This window comes from Geotrypetes seraphini, chromosome 1, assembly GCF_902459505.1.
Source record: "Geotrypetes seraphini chromosome 1, aGeoSer1.1, whole genome shotgun sequence".
In the NCBI taxonomy this organism is placed as follows: domain Eukaryota; kingdom Metazoa; phylum Chordata; class Amphibia; order Gymnophiona; family Dermophiidae; genus Geotrypetes; species Geotrypetes seraphini.
The window spans coordinates 537,689,749-537,713,670 of NC_047084.1; the positions used below are offsets into that span (position 1 = coordinate 537,689,749).

General features: G+C 43.1%; 1 long non-coding RNA gene and 2 other non-coding genes across 4 annotated transcripts; all 3 read left to right on the forward strand.

Moving 5' to 3' along the window:
• The first annotated feature begins 13 nt into the window (after positions 1-13).
• LOC117352583 lies at positions 14-22,590 on the forward strand. 2 transcript variants are annotated; one of them, XR_004537724.1, is made up of 5 exons: positions 14-345; positions 2,856-2,977; positions 3,522-3,580; positions 7,884-7,990; positions 22,096-22,590. It is a non-coding gene; the product is annotated as an uncharacterized LOC117352583 (long non-coding RNA). The 2 variants fall into 2 exon arrangements; XR_004537725.1 differs by lacking the exon at positions 2,856-2,977.
• On the forward strand, positions 3,143-3,284 carry LOC117352836. The gene has a single exon (XR_004537888.1). It is a non-coding gene; the product is annotated as a small nucleolar RNA SNORA13 (small nucleolar RNA).
• On the forward strand, positions 12,912-13,052 carry LOC117352835. The gene has a single exon (XR_004537887.1). It is a non-coding gene; the product is annotated as a small nucleolar RNA SNORA13 (small nucleolar RNA).
• Positions 22,591-23,922: the final 1,332 nt, after the last annotated feature.

Genomic DNA, 23,922 nt, shown 5'->3' on the forward strand with positions numbered 1-23,922 from the left:
TAAGTGGTTCGGATAAGACACGTGGTGAAGGGGGTCTAGAGTTCTTTTAGGGTTTATTCGGTGGTTCTCTCGCGTTAGTGGTAGAGTATTAAATTGAGTTTTATTTTACTTTTGGGTTTATGCCACTACGGTCTGTAGTACTGCTGCTCTTATTAAGAATGTTATTTAGGGTGACGCGTGCAGTTTATCTCCCCACTAATGTTCCTTGTGACCTTGGGCAAGTCAGTTTTATTTTATTTGGTACAAACTTAAAATGCAAGCTTGCTGGGAACGAGGATCTTTTTAGTAGAGCTGGAACTGCTGAAAATTTACTTGAAGCGTCTCAGGCAAAGTTCTAACAGTCGGGTATGGATTCGTGTAAACTAAAAACAACTTGTTTTCTTTAAGGCTCTTTTGTGAAGTCGCGTTAAGGTTTGTTTGGGGGTTTTTTTTTAATCGCCGGCCGCGGTTTCTATGAGCGTCTGAGCTTTTACCGCCGCGGCCGGCGATTAAAAAAAATACCCTAACGCGCCTTGATAAAAGGGGGCCTAAGTGCTTTAAACTTCGGTTTTTGTTTAGCTTTAGCACTTTTTTTTTTTAATCAATTGGCTGTGGATTATTTTGCAGAGGAGTGTTTAACCCGCTCTTTTACAAAAACCGGCAGTGCGGGCCGGCGCGGGAAATGCTCCGATGCCCATAGGATTTGAATGGGAGTTGGAGCATTTGCCGCACGGCGTTGTAAAAGGAAGTTTAAATTTGTTAACTATAAGAATGTCAATAATATGAAAATAGCTGTAGAGCTTTCCCCCCCCCCTTCATTGGATGGCCTTGGGGGCTGAGTTTTCTCTTACGATGTTTTATTTGATAATTTTGGCTTAAATACCAGTTACTTCAGTTTTACAGGGGCCAAAAATATCTTGGTTCTTTAAGTTGTTTTTTTTTGTTTTGTTTTTAGTCTGATAATCTACGATTAATTATCCATCCATTCTATCTTAGCTTGTTTATAATAATAATAATAGTTTTATTTATATCCCGTCATACCTTTTCAGTTCAAGACGGTATACAACAAGAGATGCTCTAAGGACTGAGGTTACATCAGTTAGATTTGGGAAGGTGTGGAAGACAGTTGAGTGAACGGGGTGGTAGGGTAAGAAGAAGGAGCGTATTAGAAGAGGTAAGAGATGAACGGAATAGAAGGATCAGAAAAATTTGTCAAATCAGTGGGTTTTTAATCATTTTCTGAATGAATGGTATGTTGGTGCATTCAGGATTAGATCGCTTAAGGTGTTGTTCCAGATCCCTGCTTGAAAGAAAAGTATGCTGTTGAGGAATCTTTTGAATTTGCATCCTTTGGGAGAAAGAAATGTGAACAGTAATATTCTGTGAGAGAGGCGGAGTTTGTCCAGTAGGGTGAGGTGTTTCAGGAGGTAGGTGGGTGCGGTGCTGAGGAGGAGGATAGATAGCCAGTGAAGTTTCTTGTAGTAAGGGGTAATGTGGTCGGATTTTTTCAAGCCAAAGATTAGTCATATGGCTGTGTTCTAGATGAGTCTCAGTTTCTTGATGGTTTTTTTTTTTTTTTGTGAGATCCTAGGTAGATTATGTTGCAGTAGACCAATGAGCTTAAAACTAGAGACTGAACCAACAGTCTGAATAATGTGAAATTGAAGTATGGTTTTAGTGTATGTAGTGTCCATAATAAATGGAAACATTTTTTGATTAGAATGTTGGTATGGGCTTCGAGTGTCAGTTGCTGATCTAGGGTAACTCCAAGGATTTTGATGGTAGGGTTAATTGAGAAGTCCGTTCCATTTAGGTTGATAGCTGATTTCTGTTTGTTTGTTGGGGAGGCCATAAATATCTTGGTCTTTTCCGGGTTTAGCTTTAGTTTGGAGTTTGTTGACCATTGTTCTATGTGGTTGATAATTGATGAGATGGTTTCAGTTGACAGTGTAGTGATAGGGACGATGATTGATGTCATCCGTGTAGATGTATGATTGGAGGTTCAGTTTGGAAAGCTCCTGGCCTAAGGAGGACATGTATAGGTTAAATAGGGTGAGTGATGAAGGGGAGCCTTGGGGGACACCACAGGGGTTGGTCCAGATCTGGGAGTAGGTTTGCTCACTGGTGACTTGGTAGGATCGGTTTCTAAGGAAGCCTCTAAACCAGTTGAGAACGTGGTCTGAGATACCGCTGGACCACCAGGGATAACTGAAAAGGTAGGCGGGGGGAAGGGGGTAAAAAAACATTATTTGTATCGGCCGGGCCGGGAGACGAGAGGGATCTCTCCTGTCTCGGCCTACCACTAGACCACCAGAGGTGGAAGAGGAGGAGAGACAGGGTGCAGAGCCTGGCAACTTGCGAGTATGGGATATTTTTGTCAGGACTCGTATACTTTGAATAACAGAAACTGCCATTTAGTAAACTTAAATTAATTAACCTTGTCAGATCTAAACAATTGATCGGTTAAACCTACAATTTCTTCTATTTCCATAAGAAAATCTTCTAGTCATGTCCCCCATCCCTTCATTTTTTCCTTTTTTGTGAACTTTTCTTTATACTGTTGTAGTTCTCTCCCTCTTTCCCCTTGTTCCTGTTAGTTGTTGTCCAAAGATTGTCTTGTTTGTATTTTCTATTTGTTTCGTACCTTCTATTTTTACTATTATGTACAGTGCTTAGAAATTTTATAAGCGTTTTAATCAAATTTTAATACTTGAAACTTGGTCTATAAGGGTTCTATTTTGGATGCATGCTGGGTTTTGAAAGGGGGAGTCTCTCAGTGCCATGGGCTCACAACATTATTACAGATTTATATGAATATATGATATGTTGATGTCCTCATAAGATTTGTTTTCTATTTTTTAATATAATGTCCATAGTTACTGAAGCTGCACAACATACATTTGATTATGAAACACTATTCCTAACAAGTTTATCATGGGATTAAGTGGCTCAAAGTCCTAAAATGACTGGTGCTCAGACAATAAGCCAATGTCTCCAGGTAACATATTTGTACTTAACATTGCACCTACAACCCGTGACTTCATAAAACCTGCCAGTTCTAAATGAATAAAGGGGTCCTTCATATTAAGTGAGATTAAGAGTTGATATCCTGGAATTGGATGACAGAATGTAATAGAACAGAGAAGGCAGCTGGGCAATCTCTTGCCTTTGTGTTGCCCATTCACTAACACTAGCAGGTGAATGTGGTGTCAGAAAAGGCAGACAGTGACTCTTGCATAGCTCTTTGCTTTTGGGAGAGGTGCTTGCCGTGTATCTGCTCCTAAGTAGCATGCAAAGACATAATGGCATGAATGTAAGACTGCAAAGCTGATCAGATTCTTATGCACAATCTTTGTGGATTCAGTTAATCTATCTTTTGGCGTTAGGAGCCAAGGGAATTTTTTTCTCCCTAATTTACGCATTATGGGGGACTTTAGCATTAACCTTATTTTGTCTTTTCTTTCTCAAGAGTAGGGCTTTTATTTGCTTCTGTTACCTATATTCATTCTCTTGCTGTCTCTTTCATTTCATTTTCTTTCCAGGCTTTATCTGTAAACAACAGAACAAATTGATGAATGGAGTTCACTCGGAGGATTGAAAGGTGATCAGTGAAATATCTCTGGCATCTGTCTTTTGGGGCAATTGTCTTTGTGAGCTGTATTACAGAGATGTTAATAGGAATTATTTTGCAGATGATATTAAAGAGCACTTTCTAAAATTCACACAGTCCATTATTTGTCAGTTTTGAGCTATGCCAGTGGTTCCCAAACCTGATCCTGGAGGCACCCAGGATGATCTGAAAACCTGATGAGGCTGGGTTACCTCCAGCAACGCCAAGACTGTCTTTTTCTCCAAACCCGTAGAATGGCATGCAGGTAGCCGGACTTTTGATTTACATGGAAAGTCGAGAACACTTTTGAAGGTACTATGCGGAGCGAGACCCCTGCCTTTGTAAACCTGAGGAAAGGCTCTACACGACAGAGCTTGCAGCTTTGAGACCTTTCCGTTGCTGAAGTGATAGCTTTACCTCAGTGATGCCTCTTGCAAAGGGTCATATGGAGCCTTGCTGAGAAAATGCAAAACAATATTAACATTCCCCCCCCCCTCATTGTCCCCAATTCATCCTGTGTACCACAGGATGTTGATTTAGGCAACTTTACACAGGCTCTGTGAGCTTCCCTCTACTGGAGTCTGGCCTGAAGAAAAAGGATGTGACATCATCGAGGGCGGGGAAAGCCTACAGAGCTCGTTCTGGCTGACCAAAGATGTTGCCGTCTACAATTCAGGCCGAGAGTGTCGCAATTCTGTGCAGAACACCGGTAATTCTGCATCTCGGGAATTCTGCGCAAATTTTGCAATGCACACTTGTGCTGAATTCCACCAGGATTAACAGAGCAGAGATAGGAAGTGGAGCCGAAAAAAGTAGATGATGCCTTCTAAACAACTCGCAATCATAGTTCAAGAGTCATATGCCTTTTGTACTAGAGCTTCATTTATCAAGGCAAAATTAATTTACTGTAGTTATTCCTAAGCCAAAACTCACCAATCCATGGTATTTTAATGTCTGTGTTGAATACTCTGTGCAAAACTCACTTGGTCCAAAAGCTGCTACCTATGAGACAAATTTATGCCTTAGCCGCTAAAGTTCATTCTAAATGGGCCAGCTTTACTGATTATTTGGACTCTCTTTTAAAGCCTTATTACTAGTACTCTTGGTACCTCATACCTACTCTCTCTCTTCTCTATTACTTCTCTTCTTCTTTTCCCCTCTTTGGGCTCCAGGGTCTCTTTCTCTTCTTTCCTTTTCATTGTTTTACTATTTTTTTCCTTCCTCTCCTCTTCATGTTTTTCTGATACAATTTAGATATCTGCCACAAGTTAAAATATGGTATCACTAATGATAATAATACCCTAAGCAAGCATGCACACTCTGACCTGCGTGATCCATAGGTCAGTGACCCCGCATGCACAATAGAAGGAGTCGGCGTTGGTTTCTTCTGCGCATGCGAGGCACTTTAAGCAGGGATGCACAGATGCGACTCCCGACCTCACTCTGTCTAACTAGACAACAACCCCACACTCACGGCCCCCAGGTAATGTTCCGCGGTCTGGCCGACTCCCTTACACTCCCTGGCCGAAGTTATTTTTAAGTTCAAAGCCACGACGGCGGCTCCTCTCGTGAGCCGCACCTGCGTCAGAGAAGGTTTCCAACGCAGGTGGGGTTTGTGAGGAGCCGCCGCGGCAGCTTTAAACTTAAAAATAACTCCGGCAAGGGACTAAGGAAGCTGGTCATAAACAACCAGCTGCTGGGAAGGGAAGGGATAGGGGGGAGGAGGGGGAATGCTGCTGCAGAGGGATGTGGAAGAGGAGGGAAATACTGCTGCTGCACAGGGAAATGGAGTGGGAGGGAAGGCTGCTGCATAGGGAAGTGGTGTGGAGAGAAATGCTGCTGCGCAGGAAAGTGGGGTGGGGAAGGGAAATGCTGCTGCACAGGGAAATGGAGGGGAGGAAATTCTGCTGCACAGGGAAATGGGGAGGGAAATGCTGCTGCTACATAGGGGCAGGGAAACAGACATAGAAAGAAAGACAGCGGGAGGGAGGGAGAAAGAAAGAAAAATAGCGGGAGGGAGACAGGAAGAAAGACACAGGGGCAGGGAGCGAGACAGAAAGACAGACAAAGGGGGCCAGAGAGAGAGAGAAGGAAAGACAGAGAGCAGGAGGGAGAGAGACAAAGAAAGACAGGGGAAGGGAGAGAGACAGACAAACATATTCTAGCACCCGTTAATATAATGGGCTTAAAGACTAGTTATATATATATTTACTTTTTCCCTGTGGTAATGGAACTCTTCCCCTTCCCCATTCTTTATTGTCTCTTGATTATGATATTTGACAATGTTATTGCCTGTTTTCCCCTTTGTATTTTGATAAAATTTAATGGAAAAAAAAGAGATAAAACAACAAAAAATGAACAGCGTGTTGGAAAAGTGCTCTTCAGTTAAGACTTGGCAGCAGAGGGAGGAGACAGAATAAATAATCTTGGAAACTGGTCGCATGCTTCACAAGTTAAGATTCATTGTAAAAGAAATGTAAAAACCATAAACTTGAGGTATAAAGATAAAACAAATCTAAGGAAGCATTACACAGTGGGAATGAGTGATATATGCCAACCATGAAAGAGAACTTGAGGTAGAAAAGCAGTGTAACAAGATGGTGGCCAGATCCAGAGAGATGTTGGGGAGAAGCATAACTGCTATGAGGGAAAAAGAGGTGAGGTATTAATAAAACAGGGGTGCCAAACAAAGATGCGTTCGAGTCTGTCCAGCCCATGGGAGAGTGTCGCATAGCAAAGCATTAGTAGCATCATCAGCTGTCACTGTAGTCTTTGAATGGTTTAGGGCTAAAAGATCCATTGTAAGACAGATGGAAACAAGGTAGTGACTGGGAGATCAGAAAGCTGGGGGTGGGGGCAAAGGATCTTTCCTGTTGGGATCTGGGCTTCTTCCTCGGATTTTTCTCCCCCTCTTGTCCCGTGGAGGACAGAAGCCAGAAAAGCAACCGGCCGCCTCTGTCTGCAATGCCCACTCTGTCCTGTCCCACTGAAAAGGGGAGAGACTAGCTTAAAGGTACACCAGCTGTTGTCGCGTGAAGTTATAGCCACACCCCAGAACCTTAGTGTTAATATCCCACACTGCTTGTGACACTAGGCAAATCACTCAATCGTCCATTTTCCCAGGTACGTTAGATAAATTGTGAGCCCACCAGGACAGATAGGGAGTACTTGATTGTAAACCACTTAGATAACTTGATAGGCGGTATATAAATAACCCCCCTACCCTGAGATCCAAAGATTAGTTTTTTTAAATTTATTAGAATACTGAAAGGACCATATCCCTCTCCCCAAAATTCATTTTTTCTTGATGTAAAAGGAAAGTGCTTATTTAAAAAAAAAAAACCAACAACCAAAAAGTCTTAAATGCTAACTTTCTTGGCTGATTGAGATTTTCTAATCAGACTGCATGGATTCCTTATGGAAGAAAGTCATAGGATTGTTTCTCTGGCTTTGAGGTGGTTGATCTAAGCCAGGGGTGTCGAACTCAGTCACATTAAGGGGCAGAAATCCAAAACAGGCTAAGTCGCAGGCCAGACCCCACCCAATCTCTGCCCCAGACCCCGCCCCCATAATTGTAACACCATTTTTTCCATTCACTTTTCATATATACACATACACAATATAATCATATTAACAATACATAATGGTTAACCACAAAATTAAACTACACAAAGCACACTGTATGCTTCTCAACATTCATTCCTACCAGAACATAGATAACCCCATGCAAATACGGGATCGAAAACTAAAAGTACTAATATATACAAACAAACCCTAAGATTCAAGACTCTGTATGCTGTACAACCCCAGAGAAAAAGAAACAAAATGATTTTCTTCCTGAACAGTGCAAAATAAAGACAGCAGATGTAAATTCTCAAAACTGATACAATTCAATCACTAAATTGAAAATAAAATAATTCCCCCTACCTTTGTCGCTTCCCTCCCTCCATGCTGTGTCTCAACTAGGTGCCTCCCTCCGGTGGCTGTCTTACCTTCCGGCTCCCACCTAGCAGTTTTATGCAGCTGGTGCGATGTGACACTTTAATTGCTGCCCCCCGGTATTATCTTCTGGCTGGCTCCCTCCTCTTCACTGCCACAGTGTGCACAAAGCTGCAGGTGGCAGCTCCTCGCGCATCCCGCGCCTCATCCGGAAGCATTCCCTCTGACGTTGAGACAGTTAATCACAGTTACAATCCCTTTAAGTACCACAATCATGCTTAACATTGTCTTTGCAGTAAATAGAATAACCAGAATTTTTGTTATAATACTAAACTTCATGTTCTGTTCTCTTCAGGTATATTTGTGACTCAACATGACCAACTTTTATCCCATTCCTGCCTCTGAGTGTTTTCATAATGGAGGTATGCAGGGCTATGAGGCTTTCAGCTTCTTCTGGAAAAGGTAGTGGAATATTTTACACGTAAACTTAGAATTGATATGTTTGTGTTCACTTAGGCTTCTATTTTAATGGATTACAAAATTTAGTTTAAAGCTTTTGTAAAAGGCCCTAGAAGCACACTGTTACCTGAGTGGCCAGATTCCCCCAGAAACTTTCAAACTCTCCTGCATCAGTTTTTGTTGTAGCAGGATGTAAGAGAAGGGTAAACTAGAGGCTGACAATTTGTTTTGGTGCAGAAATTGCCTGTAAGTCCTCTTCTGCCTGGATTTGGGTTTCAGCTAGAGAATGACAGGGTGACAAAATTCATCACCGTTCCTGTCCCTGCGGATAACTGCGGGAAACCATCTCCATGCCATTCTTGAAAGGAGAGAGGGTATCAAGAGTATAAATGAGCACAACCACTGACCCTGAAGCCTTACATTGAAGAATGCTGGTGTAGGACTGAGGTTGAGATGGGCACTAAAGAATAGCATGGGATTGTTTTCTGCAGTTATCTGTGGGGACAGGAATGGTGATGAATTTTGTTAGTGTGTCATTTTCTAGTTTCAACCAAACGGCTGCGGCCATAGTTTTCATTTTCAGCAGAAACTGTGTTTTCAGTGAAAACTGAAAATTTGTACTTTGCCCTATTTGTGTCTCCCCCCCCTCTTCCCGGAATTTCCTCCCCACCTGTAGATGACCCTCTTTGGGCCTAACTTAAAATTCCTGGTGGTCTAGGGGTGCAGTCGGGGTAGGAATGATTCCCAGTCATTCTTGCCCATGCTGGATCTGCTCTCAAAATGCCATTAGAGGCCATGACAACCAATCTTGCAAGACTGCCACAAAAGGTCATGGCATCCATTTTGAGAGAGGAGCTGGCATGGGCAAGAGCAACTAGGGATCATTCCTGCCCTGACTACAACATTAGACCACAAGAGATTGTGAGGTAGTCTGGATCGGGGGAATGGGGGTTGTTTACTATTTTATCAAACATACACGCACTACAAAAGTTTAAGTCTGTAAATTTGGGATGATAAGCTCTTTAGGAATTAGCCTCTCTATGGAGATATATTAGCAGACACTCCAAATGTGATGTAAAGTCAGCCATTGTAAAAGCACTATGGTTTTTAGTTTTTCATTAGCTGAGGTCCATTAGCTGAGGCTGTTTTGCATGGAGGTAAAATATAGTCTTTAATTATTTAAATTTATTATATGTATTCTGGCTTGGATGCTATTTGGATGATTATAAAGAATTTCCAGGCTCCGTGGGATGTGATGAAGATGCAGTGTTTTAATCAGACTTGTGCATGCAGAAACTAGATTTTATGAAAAAGGAACCTGCTTTGATTATTTTCAAACACAAATACCGATCAAGCTTACTGTTACTCATAGTAATGAAATGAAGTTTTTATGTATTAAAATTTGAGAAATTTTTTTCTCTTGATTTTGTAATTTTTCAGAGCATATAGTCCTTGCATTTAGTAACATCAATATAGAAACATAGAAGGTGAAGGCAGAAAAGGGCCACGTCCCAACAAGTCTGCCCACTCTAATGACCCACCCCCTAAATTCTTCCCTAAAGTGATCCCATATGCTTATCCCATTTTCTCTTGAAGTTCAGCGTGCTGCTGGCCTGGATTACCTGCAGTGGAAGACTATTCCAATGATCAACCACCCTTTCGGTGAAGAAGTACTTCTGGTGTCACCATAAAATCTCCCACCCCTGAGTTTCAATGGATGACCTCTTGTCGCCGTAGGTCCCTTAAGAAAAAAGATATCCTCTTCCACCTCAATACGACCCGTGACATATTTGAACATCTCAATCATATCCCCCCTCTCTCTACGTTCCACGAGTGAGTATAGCTGTAACTTACACAGCCTTTCCTCATACGGGAGATCCTTGAAACCTGAGACCATCCTGGTGGCCATTCGCTGAACCGACTCCATTCTCTGCATTTTCTGTTTCTCTTATTCCAGAGCTTCTTTTCATATATGAGAGATTTGTCTCATGCACATTTATGCCACGTAAGTATTTAAACTTGTCTCTATCATATTTCTTCTCTCCCACCTTTGTCTGTCCCCATATGCCTTATGACTAAGACCACCATTTTAGTAACCTCCCTCTGGACCGACTCCATCCTTTTTATACCTTTTTGAAGGTGCTGTCTCTAGAATTGCACACAATATTCTAAATGAGGTCTCACCAGAGTCTTATACAGGAGCATCAATACCTCCTTTTTCCTATCCATACCTATCCTATCTCCCTCTAGCATCCTCCTAGCATTTGATGTCACCTTTTCAACCTGTTTGATCACTTTTATAATAATAATTTTTGTCTTATATACCGCCAAAGCCGTAGTAGTTCAAGGCGGTTTACAATAAGAGGAGCTGGACAATCAGCGCAGATAGGTACAAAGTAAGGTTTTAAAGTACATGAAGCGGATACAGGGATAAGAGTGCTGGAACATTCTCCAAACAATCAGCAAGAATAGGCGTACTGGACAGACATCAATACATGTAGGCAGAGAACAGAGCGGGGTGACGGGACTAAATTGCGCGAGAGACAACGGCACGCCGACAACTGAGCGCAAGGTTGACGGCGCGCCGAAGAAAAGCACTATTTTTAAGGGCTCCGACAGGGGGTGTGGGGGGAAACCCCCTCACTTTACTTAACAGACATTGCGCTGGCGTTGTGGGGGGTTTGGGGGGTTGTAACCCCCACATTATACTTAAAACTGAACTTTTTCCCTAAAAAACAGGCAAAAAGTTCGGTTTCAAGTATAATGAGGGGGGTTACAACCCCCTCCAACGCCAGCGCAATGTCTGTTAAGTAAAATAGGGGGGTTCCCCAACAACACCCCCCGTCGGAACCCTTTAAAATAGTGCTTTTCTTCAGTGCGCCGTCAACCTTGCGCTCAGTTGTCAGCGCGCCGTTGTCTCGCATGATTTTGTCTATGAACCACAGAGCAGGAATGAGAGATCGTGGTGAAAATCAGAGGAATAAAGCGGTAGGCAATGGGAGCAATTAGGTTACAAATCGGTTTGTTTTTACTAGTTTTCTAAAACTTAGATAGGATGAAGAGTGCTCAGCCAGTTGTTCATTTGGCCCGCTTGGAAAGCAAGTGTTCTGTCTAGGTATCTTTTGTATCGGCAAGCCTTTATTGATGGATGGGTGAACATGTGGACTCTATGTGTAGGTCTGCTGGGGCAGTCCAAGTTGAAATGTGCGACCAGGTATGCAGGGGCCGAGCCAAGTATAGATTTAAAACAAAGACAGGCAAATCTGAACAGGACTCTTGCCTCCAGGGGCAGCCAATGAAGTTTTTGGTAATATGGGGTTATGTGGTCCCATTTTTTTAATGACAAATATCAGTTGGACGGCTGAGTTTTAGATGATTTGGAGTCTTTGAATAGTTTTCTTGAAAGACCCCAGATAAATGATGTTGCAGTAGTAGAGTATGTTTAGTATGGAGGCTTGCACCAAATAAACGGAATGAAGTTGCATCGAAGTACTTTCTGATGGTTCTTAGTTTCCATAGAATCGAGAAGCCTCTAATCAATCGCTCAGTGTGCGCTTCAAGAGTAAGGTGACGGTCCAGGGTTACTCCCAGAATTTTTATGGAGTTGACAATAGGATAGACATGACCATTCAAGGAAATTGAAGAGTCTTTGAGTTTGTCGTTCGGGCTAGCTAGGAAGAATTTGGGTTTTTCTGAGTTGAGTTTCAGTTTGGATTGGACCATCCATTGATCGATTTGCTTTAATATGGATGCCAGGTGGATCTTTGTCTCAGGAGATAGGTTTGTTAGGGGAAAAACTAAAGTGATGTTGTCTGCATAAATGAAAAATTTGACTTTTAAGCTTTGCAGTAGGTTCCCCAATGAGGCTAAGTAGATGTTAAATAGTGGGGGAACCTTGTGGGACTCCACATGAGTTGACCTAGCAATAGGAATGATCATTGTCACTATAACCTTGGTATGAGCATTTCCTTAAAACACCCTGGAACCATTTTAGGATATTACTCGAAAGGCCAATTGACTCCAGACATTCGAGTAGGATGTCATGATCGACTAGGTCGAAAGCGTTACTAAAGTCGAATTGCAGGACTAGAGCACTTGTACCCTGACTAAATAAACTGTGGAGGGAATCTAGTAGAGAGGCAATAACTGTTTCCGTGCTAAACCCAGGACGAAAACCTGATTGGTTGTCGCGCAGTATGCTGAATTTATCCAGGTAAGTTACTAAGTCCTGGTTAACCAGGCCTTCCATCAGCTTTATAAAAAATGGAATGCTCGCGATGGGTCTGTAGTTCGTGGTCAACTTAATGGATTCCTAGGGGGTGTTTACGATCTGAGTGATCAGAATTTGGCCTAAGGCTTCGGGAAAAGTGCCCGACAGTAGTAGAGAGGAAAGCCAAATATGTCATTTGGCTTTAAAGGTGACTGGAGCAACTTTCATAATGTTTGTTAGGCAACAGTCTAATTAAGGCCATCACATACTATCGCACCAAGTCCTGCTCCTCTTTCATGCCTCTTCACCACCGAAACTGTACCGTTCCCTCTGGTTTTTGCAGCCCAAGTGTATGACTTTGCTTTTCTTAGCATTAAATCTTAGCTACCAAATTTCAGACCATTCTTCAAGCTTAGCTATAGGGGCCTTCCTCATGTTGTTCACACCATCAGTGGTGTCTACTCTGTTGCAGATTTTGGTATTCATTTATTTAAAATATTTATATCCCGCATATCCAACAATGCTAAGCGGGATCCAAAATTACATACATAATCAACTAAAATACAAAAAATAAAAATATTTTGTCACCTGCAAAGAGGCAAATCTTACCTGAGTCATTTCAGCAATATCACTTACAAAAATGCTAAAAGAACAGGCTCAAAAACTGAACCTTGAGGCATACCACTGGTAGCGTCCCTTTCCTCAAAGCGATCTTGCCCTTGTGTTGCCCATTCATTGGATTCAGCAGATGAATGTGGTGTCAGACAGGGCATACAGAAACTTTTGCACAGCTTTCATTGCCTTGCTGAAGTGCTGCTCTGTGCCTTGGTACTAGATTGTTGTGCAAAGACATAATTGTGTAAAACTAAAGAAGCTACTTGCTAGAGATCAGTTTGTCTATTACAAAACAGTGCTCCAGATTTAACAGGGTGGCTTTTATGAGCAAGGGACACACATAACAAGCAAAATTTTGGTCATGCTTCCTTGTGTTTCTGGACCCTTGTGCTGGGTTCACCTTTTTGTGACTTGGTGGTATGGGGTATGGCAGGCAAGTTTAAATCCATTGGGGTAGAGGGTGACACTTTATGAATGCAGCAGGGAAAGACTTCTTCACTATGTCACCCTGGTACAGCTGCACCAGCAGCTTTCTACCTACAACAAATACACTCTAGGGCAGGGGTGCCCACACTTTATGGGCTTGCGAGCTACTTTTATAATGACTAAGTCAAAATGATCTACCAACAATAAAATTTAAAAAAAACACAAAGCACACTGAAAGGCAGAGAAAATGTTAATTATTCATATTCCGGGTTTTTTCAAAGAGGTCACGGCAGATGACTCTATGCAATGTCACCTCAGTAACAAAATACAAAAATAGACATATACACCCCCTCCCTTTTTACTAAACCACAATAGTAAGTTTTAGCACAGGGAGTTACGCTGAATGCCTCGTGCTGCTCTCAATGCTCATAGGCTCTCTGCACTAAAAAACGCTATTGCGGTTTAGTAAAAGGGAGCCATAGTGCAAAATATAGACAGCAGATATAAATTCTCAAAACCGACACATTTTGATCACTAAATTGAAAATGAAATCATTTTTCCTACCTTTGCTGTTTGGTGATTTCATGAGTCTCTGGTTGCATTTTCTTCTTCTGACTGTGCATCCAATCTTTCTTCCTTTCTTTCAGCCTCCTGTATGTTTCCTCTCCTCCAGACCTCATTTTCTCCCCCAACTTTTTCTTTCTGTCTCCCTGTTCCCCCTTCTTTCTGTCTCCCTGTCTGCCCCCTTTCTTTCTTTCTCCGTGCCCTCCCCCAAGCCTCTCGGTTTGCTGCCACCGCCATCGGGGAACAGCCCCCAAACCACCGCCGTCCCAAGCTTTCCCTGCTGAAGTGTCGCGCTGACGTAGGAGAAGAAGTTCCGGGCCAACAAGGCATTTCTCCTCATTCCATCTAGCCTGAGCCCCATCTCTCCTTGAGCCAGCATTTCCCTTCTGTGTCTGTCAGAATTACCATTCCACCTATTTTCCAGCATCATCCTTCTTTGTGTCCATCTCACCTATATCCCTATCTCACCACTTTTTCAGAATCTTCATTTGTCTCTGTCCTTGTCTTTACCCCATGTTCACCATTTGCCCTTTCAATGTCTTTATCTCCCCCCCCCCCCCACACTCTTTTTCAGCATTACTTCTATGTCTCTATTTCACCTCCTCTTCATGTCCCCTCTGTATCTCTATCCTTATTCGGTAGGTCCTGCTTACTCTTTCTCTTCTTTGTGTCACTATCTCCATTTTCAGCTTTCCCCCCTTTTCCTTTGTTAATGCACCCTGTAGTCAGAATCTTTCCACCCTCCCTCCACTCCGGCCCAACCCAGTATGAAATATTTCCTTTTGTTTCCCTCCCCTCTCTCTTTCTCTCTCTCTTCTGCTCCCTCACCCACGAGTCCTGCATCTGGCCCTCTCCCTTCTACCTGCACCTGGCAAAACCCCCCAGCTCTGCGGCTCTCTTAAGCAACTCGTCAGCAGCGGTGATCAAGACAAGCTGCCGACATCGAGGCCTTCCCTCTACGAGTCCCGCCTTTGTGGAAAAAGGAAGTTGAAACAAGCGGGACTCGCAGAGGGTAGGCCCCGACGTCAGAAGCTTGTGTCGATCGCTGCTGCTGAGTTGCTGAAGAGAGCCGCGGAGCAGGGGGTGTGGCCGGAAGCAGGTAGAAGGGAGAGGGCTGCTGGAAGAGGTAGAAGTTCCGGAGTATGACACCGACCCGGGCCAGGATGATTTCTTTTTCAGGCTGTTGCTGCTGCTGCTGCCGCCACCGCCACGCCACGCCCCCCTCCCCCCCCAAAAATGACAAAAACAACCTAATGCCCAGCGTCGGTGTCTTTGACGTCGGGGAGAGGAAGGCTGATAGGCCCGGTAGATCAGGACGGCAACATGAGTCTATCACAGAGCCCGGGATGGGCTCTGCGATCGACTCACGTTGCCTTCCTGAGCTACCGGTCAATCGCGATCGACGCATTGGGCACCCCTGCTCTAGGGAATTATGTGCCCAAAAAATAAAAAAGCACCAAAATAATACAAGATCCCAACAAAGGAGCAGAGAAAACCTGGTCTTCAAGTCAAATGAAACTTTAATAGCAACCATACAAAGAGAACATTCACATGACTCAACATGGGCTGTGTTGTAATATAAAAAATGCTACAATGAAGCTATTCAAAACATAAATAACAATAAGAAATTTAATTACATCCAAACTAAAATTATAATAATCATATGAATATTGTCTTACAAACACATTAATGATATAGAAAAGCATTTGAAATCAACTTAGATTATACTATTTCACAAAAATACAGTTTGGGAGAAAAAAAACAAACACTTAGAAAATTGTCACTAAAATTGAAGCTTCATAAAAACAGCAGAACAAGTATCACCAGGGAAATATAATACATGCACAAGATATTACCACTAGAGTAAAAGCTTAATCAGAACTATAAAACAAACTGGAATAATGTAATACATACCCAAAGAATTGACATGAAAATAAAAGCTTAATCAAAACAGCAAAAGTAAGCATCAGCATCAAAAGCTAAAACAAAACTGTTTGAAAAAGTGAGGTACAGGGTGTTTATTAAAAAAAAAGAACCTAATTGATGGTGCTCTAACACAACACATTAAATAGAACAATATGCAGGCACTGGGCTCCTAGTCAACCCTAGCTCCATAATCGGCCTCTTCCTGTTGGCTATGTCAAATCTTGTAGTTACTGAAAACCATAATTTGTCACTGTATTTGGTGGTTTGCCAAATGGCCACCGGGCTTCAGAATTGTTGTCCTTAGTTTATTTTTGATTTACCATTGGAATATGGTTGGGCAGACTGGATGAGCCACTCGGGTCTTTATCTGCCGTCATTTACTATGTATTATCAATACCTAATGGTTAAAGTAGCAAGTTGAGAACTAGGGAAGCCATAATTCCAAGTTCCACTGTTACACATTAAGATTTTGGACAAGGTGAGCCAACCCAGAATTTTAATTTGGGGGTTTCTCATGAGCCTCCCTTCTTGGGAGCATGACTCTAATGGGCAAGCTTATTCTGCAGGGCTGGGGAGGAGTTAGCCAGTCCTGCTCCAAAGCAGCCCTCCACATCTCATTCCAGGAGCATCCCAGCGGAGCATTTCTAGCCGTACCGAAAAATCTATATACCCCCCTCCCTCTTGTGGGTTGCAACTGTATCCAAAGGTCCCTTCTGAGTCATAACAGGTCTCCTTACTTGGGAAGCCTGCTTACCTCTCCATTTGGGCATTCTGAAGCAAACACAAACTAAGGAAATCAGAGCTTCAGATACAGACACCTAATTGTTACCAATTTGGATTCTTCCCGAGTCTCCTGTTCATGCCACCTTTCTCTCTCCTCATGTCTTCACCTTTTCCATTACATCCATCTCCACCATTTTCTTTCATTTACCTGCATGTCTTTCCACTCATGCTTCAGTCTCCTTTTTTATATACGATCTATCTGCAACTTTCCATCACTTTCCAATGACTTGCACACTCTCTTCTCTCATCTCTTGCATTCCAGCATCTCCTCTGTTGCTCACTAGCTCGTTGTTGCCCCAGGGCTACATGGCATTAATAACAGAGAAACCAGGAGTGGAGCTATTGTTCTGTGCTAGATCTGGAAATCCTGCCCCCCTCTTCAGAAGGGTGGGACTGTCAGCTGCATGATTAGGGCAGTGGTCCTGCCAATTTGTTTTGTTTGCCTTCTCTGAAGTCCCTGCAGGGAGGGGAAGGTTGCAGTTGAAGCTGGAGAGTCTTAGCCTCCAGAAAATGACAAATCTTTAATATTAAACTTTGTGAAATCTGGATTTGAAAATTAAATCAAAATCTCTTCTCTCCCCCCCAAAAAATAAAGTTGAGAGAGACTTCTGTCAAAAAGGAGCTTTTACATACATTCTAAGCCAGTGTTCTTCAACCACCGGTCCATGGACCAGTGCCGGTCCACAGAAATCTCCTGCCAGTCCACAGGGCCAGCACGTGCATCAGGCCCAAAACAGTGTTCTTCAACCGCCAGTCCACGGTGTGATCGATGTGGCATAATCTTCGAGCCAGCTCCCTCTTCCTAACTGATTCAGTGCACAAAGCCACGGGCAGTGGCTCCTACGGGTATCCTGCGCCTGAACTAGAAGCCTTTTCTCTGACGTTGCAACGTCAGAGGGAAGGCTTCCAGATGAGGCAAGGGATGTGCGAGGTGCAATTAGTACTATTATGGGGCGGGGTCTGTGGTGGACATTGGGTAGAGATGGGCGGGGTCTGGCCCACAACTTAGCCCAGTGTTCTTCAACCACCAGTCCACGGACCGATGCCGGTCCACAGAATAATTTTTTTATTTCTGCCGGTCCATAGGTATAGAAAGGTTGAAAAATAGTGTTCTAAGCTGTCTTTTACTAGCTTGCAATCAATGGGCAAAAACTTTACTTATTATGACTCAAAAAACCTAAATCAAAATCTAGATTAAATAGAATATTATTGACGCGGCATAAATTGCTTTGAGCACTCTTCTGCACGAGTGTATACAGCGCTATTTTTATTATTCTAAATTTCATTATTATAGATTTGGCAATAAACCTGGTAGACTGTTGGCGATCTTGACTAGACCTCGGAGACCCAATCACTTTATCCGTCGCCTCCTCCTTAAATCGGGAGTGACAGTGACCACTACACCAGATATTGCTGATAGCTTTCACAATTACTATGCTGCTTTTTACTCTGCGAAGGAAAATTTGGAGGGACCTGCGGCTAGTGATTATCTGGCAGACACAGGGTACCCAGACTGTCCTCTCCAGACCGAATGCATCTGAATCGGTCTATACAGGGGAAGGAACTTCAAGGGGCGGTTACCCAACTTAAAAATTGCACTTCCCCAGGTCTGGATGGTTTCTCCCCCGAGTTTTACAAGCTATTATTGCCTTCTCTTTGTGGTCCTTTACCGGCTTATTACACGGTGGCCCTGGAGGGGGGTGGGTTCCCCCTGGGTGCGAACCATGCCCATATTACATTAATACCTAAACCAGGAAAGCCGGAGGGAGATATTGAATCTTACTGCCCAATCTCTCTTATTAATGTGGACATTAAGATCCTGGACAAAATTCTGGCCAATCGGTTGGCATTACTATTGCCCAAATTGATTGTCCCGGAACAAGTTGGCTTCGTACAACATCGTCACTCTGTTCTAAATGTCCGTGGATTATTAACAGCAGTTCAATGAGTGCGGGATACTGACCTCAAGGGGATTTTGGTTGGCCTGGATGCAGCTAAGGCTTTCGACCAAGTAAATTGGCAATATCTTTTTCAGGTGCTTACTTACATGGGCATTGATGGTTGGTTTTATGAGATGGTCTGTTTACTGTATAAAGACCCCACAGCTTGCATCTTGGTAAATGGTACCCGAACATCTACATTCCCTATAGTTAGAGGCACTAGACAGGGTAGTCCGTTATCACCTCTTCTTTTTCTCCTTTATTTAGACCCCTTATTACGCACACTTCTGCTGGATGATGAGATTCAGGGTCTACCTGAGGATGCATCGCAGTTGCGAGTTCTGGCCTTTGCGGATGATCTCTTATTGATTTTGGGAGATCCGCAGAGATCCCTTACTCGAGCTTTAGACTTACTGGGTGAATTTAGTATGTACTCGAGCTTGGTCTTAAATAAACAAAAATCGCTAGTGTTGCCCTTATTTCTGGAAATTCCGAATGTCTAGAGGGGAGATTTTCCTCTTACTTGGGTCCTGGGATATCTGACATATTTGGTTATCCTTATTTCTCCTGACCTCTCCCAGTTGTACTCTTTAAATATAGACCCCCCCCCCCTTTTGACTGCCACGAAGCACAAATTGCAAAATTGGAGGGTGTATCCGCTTTCCTTGTTGGGGAAGATTTCATTATATAACATGGTGTTGGTGCCTCAGTGATTGTATGTATTTCAACTGCTACCTCTATTGTTATCTGCTAAACATGACAAGGAAATTGGGAAAATTTTACAACTTTATCTGTAGAATGGGAAAAAAGCTAGGATGTCCTATCTCATATGTCCTGGCCAAAAGACAGAGGTGGCTTAGGCTTGCAAAGTCTTAAACTGTTATCTCAGGCTTGCCAAATGAGACACCTCAATGATTGGTTTCGGAGCACTCGACACTTTTCAGCAACTAGTCAAGAACTCTCTCTTTGTGCTCCCTTTCATTTCAGTTACTTACGCCATACTAAACACTTACTTCAGAAGACATCATCAGCATGGAACCTTTTCTTATTGCCGTTGAGACGATTATGGAGGATTCTTTGTCAGTATCTTCGCATTTCTTACCATGTAACACCATACTTGCCTTTGCTGGGAAGTGGAGACGTCCTCCCTGGACTTTCTCCTGAACCTTCCTCTATATGGTCTCAAGCCACTAATCGCTGTGTCTTTCAACTGGTTCATTCTAATGGAATCTTGCGATCCTTAGAAGTCCTCACCACTAGTACTCTTACTTTCAGCTATCCTCTTATGTCCGCTCTTTGCCACAGGACTGTCTTACGGATTGGCGCATGGAGTTGATTTCTGAGGCTTTAAGTTTGTCCGCACAGGTACTGATTCCTCTGAGATTTCATCATCGTCATCTTCAGGAATGTCTGGGTGAACTTTCTTACGACTTTTATGCCGCCAAATGGTTGATGGATTTATCCTGTGAGGTCTCCCATCTGTAATTAAAAGAGGGCTTCATAGAGTGGCACATTTGACATCACAAGTGACACCGATTGAAATGAATTATAAGTTTTTGTTACAATTTTACAGATCTCCCTCTTACATGTATTGGGCAAAAATGTGTGCTTCGGACCGATGCCTTAAATTCACCTGCTACGTTTGGACACCAGTTTTAGTCCTGTGTGAGGGTGCAGCGGTTTTGGCAACATGCACATCATGGCTATATGGCACTATCATTATACATTTACCCCGGTTATGCTGTTTACTTTGGGGTCCCTTCCTGGATCTTCTCCGAAGGGATTCTGGAGTTTTTTGGATCGTGCGGTATTGCTGGGGAAGAAAGTGATACTTCACTGTTGGATCTCTTCGGACTCTCCTAAACTTGCACATTGGCGTGTTCTGATGTTACAACATGCCTCCATGGAACGACTGCACTTTTCATCACTGGACACGGTACTGGGGCGAGCATATAGTACTTGCTGGGAGCCATTCTGGAATACTTTGACACCTAGAGCCCGTAGTCAGTTACTGAACGTCTGATCACCACTGGTATAAGACACACTGGACTGGAATGTTTATATTGCATTTTGTGAATTTCTGTTGGGGGGGAGTGCGTGGGGGGGGAGGATGACGGGGACGGGAGTGGAAATAGGCTGAACTATTGTACTCACTCACTTTATTCAACTGTACACTATGTTGCCGTGTTGAAAATTTAATAAAAATATATATAAATAGAATATTATTTCAAAATTCAAAAATACTAAATTATAAAGCACATCACTAGACCCAAACTTTATATGTCCATTTTAAATACCTTAATACTAAAGGATGAAGAGACTCAATAATGACACATAGCCAGCAAAAATAAAGTCTCTAATATATGTCAAAGACTAGTGTACTTATTTCAGAGGGAAAAAGGGTCTCGGTAACCCCACAAACAATCCACAAGGGATAAATTTTGTTTGCTTATGTAAGGGGTTCCGGTATCTATCATTGACCCAAAAAACTTCTTCACATTACATTTAATGATAAATAAATTTTTTCTTATTTCTTTTTACTTTGTGCAAAACCTTATTTAGATAATTGCAAGACAGCAAAGTGGGACTTATCTTTATCTGTGCCTGCCTGCGTCCTGATCTCAAGGACAAACTGACTGTTCAATAGATCCCCGACGGGACCCATTTCGCCTGTTTACACGGCTTTCTCAAGGGTCTGGAGTAAATATAGGGGATATTAATTGAGCGATCATCTACTTAACGCTAGCGTACAAATCTCTCAATAGAGATCAGTTCTTTTTTCCTCTGAAATAAATACACTAGTCTTTGACGTATATTAGAGACTCCATTTTAACCCCCCCCCTTTTTGTTTTTTTAACAGAAGCCACCAGTACTCAAAGGGGCAGAACATTGGTTTCTTAGCTCCAGTAGGGGTTCCCTAAAGAAGCTGCTGCTTCAGGGAATGATACAAGCACAATTCAGGTGTCTAAAATAGCCTCCCCAAGTCTCTTAAAAGAGGCACTTTTGTCTCTTCTGGTTTTGTTTTTGTGCAGTAGTGCTAAAGCGGGGTGAGCACTGTCTTGTTACTCTCAGAAACACAGTTGAAATATGGCACACCATCTTGATTCTTACATTGAGAATCTGCTGAGTCCTTTTCCTGGGAGTAAGTAGCTCATGTTCTGAATTTGTGGATTAAAAACCAGTTTTACTTGCTCTTATTTGTAGTTGCTACAAATTGTGGAGTATGCAGGCATGTAAACTTGGGCTTCAGTGGGCTATTTCATTGTCCTTTTACTTTTTTAGTTCAGTACTCTAAACTGACTTTGCTGAAAAAAACAATAGTGTAGCCTTTAGAATCTATTAGGGTTTTATATAAAAAGTGTTTATCTAGATTAGTATTTTAGGTTGCATTTCAAAGCATAACGTCAGATCCTATAGGGCACAGCAGTGAAGGCAATTTAGATACGCCAGACTTCACTGGTTGTTTATTTGGTTTTTCTCCCTCTCTTTTTCTCTCTCTCCCCCCCCTCCCTCTCCTGTTAGCTTTTTGAGAAATGTTCTGTTTGCTGTTTTAATATATAAACTATTTGAGTAAAATAACAGTTTATATATTATTTTTAGAAAGTGCAAGAATGTACAATAATTGTTTGTATTTCAATTTGCAGGCAAATCTTGAGAGAACTGTCTACAGACTTTATTTCAGCACTTAAAATCTCATAGTTTGACAACTGTCAACTTTCTTCATCACAGAACAGTACAACAGATCATCTCATCAAATAGAGGAGCTACTTCACCCCACCTTCTATGAGGGATATTCAATAATTTATCTGCGTATGAAAAAGTAGCAAGTGTGTTGAAACAAGTCTATGTATGCTTGTACGTGGTGCGCGTGTTGTTGGAGCGGCACCGGTTTGACGGGGGAGTTCAGAGGTCCTGCACATGCGTCAGAAGGAGGCGGCCGGCTTGAATCAGAAGCCGGGAGGCGCTGGTGAAAGGAAAAGGCATTGGCCAAAGAGGGAGGAGAGTCGCACAGGGACCCCGGGGAAAGGAAGCCACCACGCTACAAGGGCTGCAGCACCCACAGGCAGGTACCCACCCCTGGGCCACCAGAGTAAACCTTGGTTGTGGAACTAATTGTTTCAGTTTACATTGTGGCCTATGGGAACATGTGCTTTGATATACAAGTACAGTGGTGCCTCGCATAAAGAACGCCTCGCACAGCGAACGCTGCACACAACGAACTTCATTTCATGATTCATACAACGAACTTCGTTTCACACAACGATGTCGCCCGAGCTTCCACGATCGCTGCCGATGTATTGCATCCTTCCGCGCAGGCACTGCAGGCAGTCGTTAGTCACTGCGCTTAACTTAAGCACGTATCGCGGCAATCGTTCTTCATTACGAATTAAATCACGCACGCACGCACGTATCACGGCAGTCGTCCTTTTAAGATAAACTCAATATTTTTTATATATCATGGCTTCTAAAAAAAGCAGGAAGGTGATTTCTGTTGAAATGAAACGGGAAATAATTAGAAGGAGTGAATGTGGGGTAAAACAGTGTGACCTCGTCAAAGAGTTTGGCCTCAGCAAGACCACCATTTTCACCATTTTGACAAATTTATCTTTTTTTATGTCATCTTAGCATATTTTATGCTGCAGAACGAATAATTTTTTTAAACATGTATTGTTATGGGAAAACGCGTTTCACATAACGAACTTTTCGCATAACAAACTTGCTCCTGGAACGAATTAAGTTCGTTGTGTGAGGCATCACTACTTTGAATTATCCCAGGACAAGCAGGCATGATATTCTCACATGTGGGTGACGTCATCTACGGAGCCCCGATGCGGAAGCATTTTCAAGCAAACTTGATTGAAGATTTAAGTTTGCTCTGCTGCTCCACGCATGCGTGCCTTCCTGCTCCACTAGGGGGCGCATCCCCTCGTGGTCTCCAGTTCAAAATTTTCTGCTGAACCTAGAAGTCGTGTTTTTTCAGGCTCTGCCCCAACTGCCTTCTAGCACCGCGATTTTTCTTGTTTTTTCTCGATTTAGTCGCTGTGCGTGAGTTTTTTCTTGTTTCAACTGTTCCTGCTTCGTTTTCCACCGACCCGGACGCTTCCGGGTCCCCGTGGCCGCGTGGCTATTCGAGCCGCAGCCAGTTTCGAATCTATGTCCCGGCCTTTGACCGGCTTCAAAAAGTGCTCCCGGTGCGAGCGGCTTCTTTCCATCACAGACCCGCATCGCCGGTGCATCCTCTGCCTGGGGGCCGCTCATCCAACCGACTCCTGCCCCCAGTGCGCTACTTTCCAGAACCGGGCCCTCCGTCGAAGGAAAGCCCGCATGGCGGATCTTTTTGCCCCGGACCAACCCTCTACCTCGGCCCCGGCCTTGACCTCGGCCCCGAATACCTCGGCATCGCCTCGAGACTCGAACCCGAAGTCCTCGGGACAACAGAAGACCTCGGCTCCGGGTAAGTCCCCTCTTCC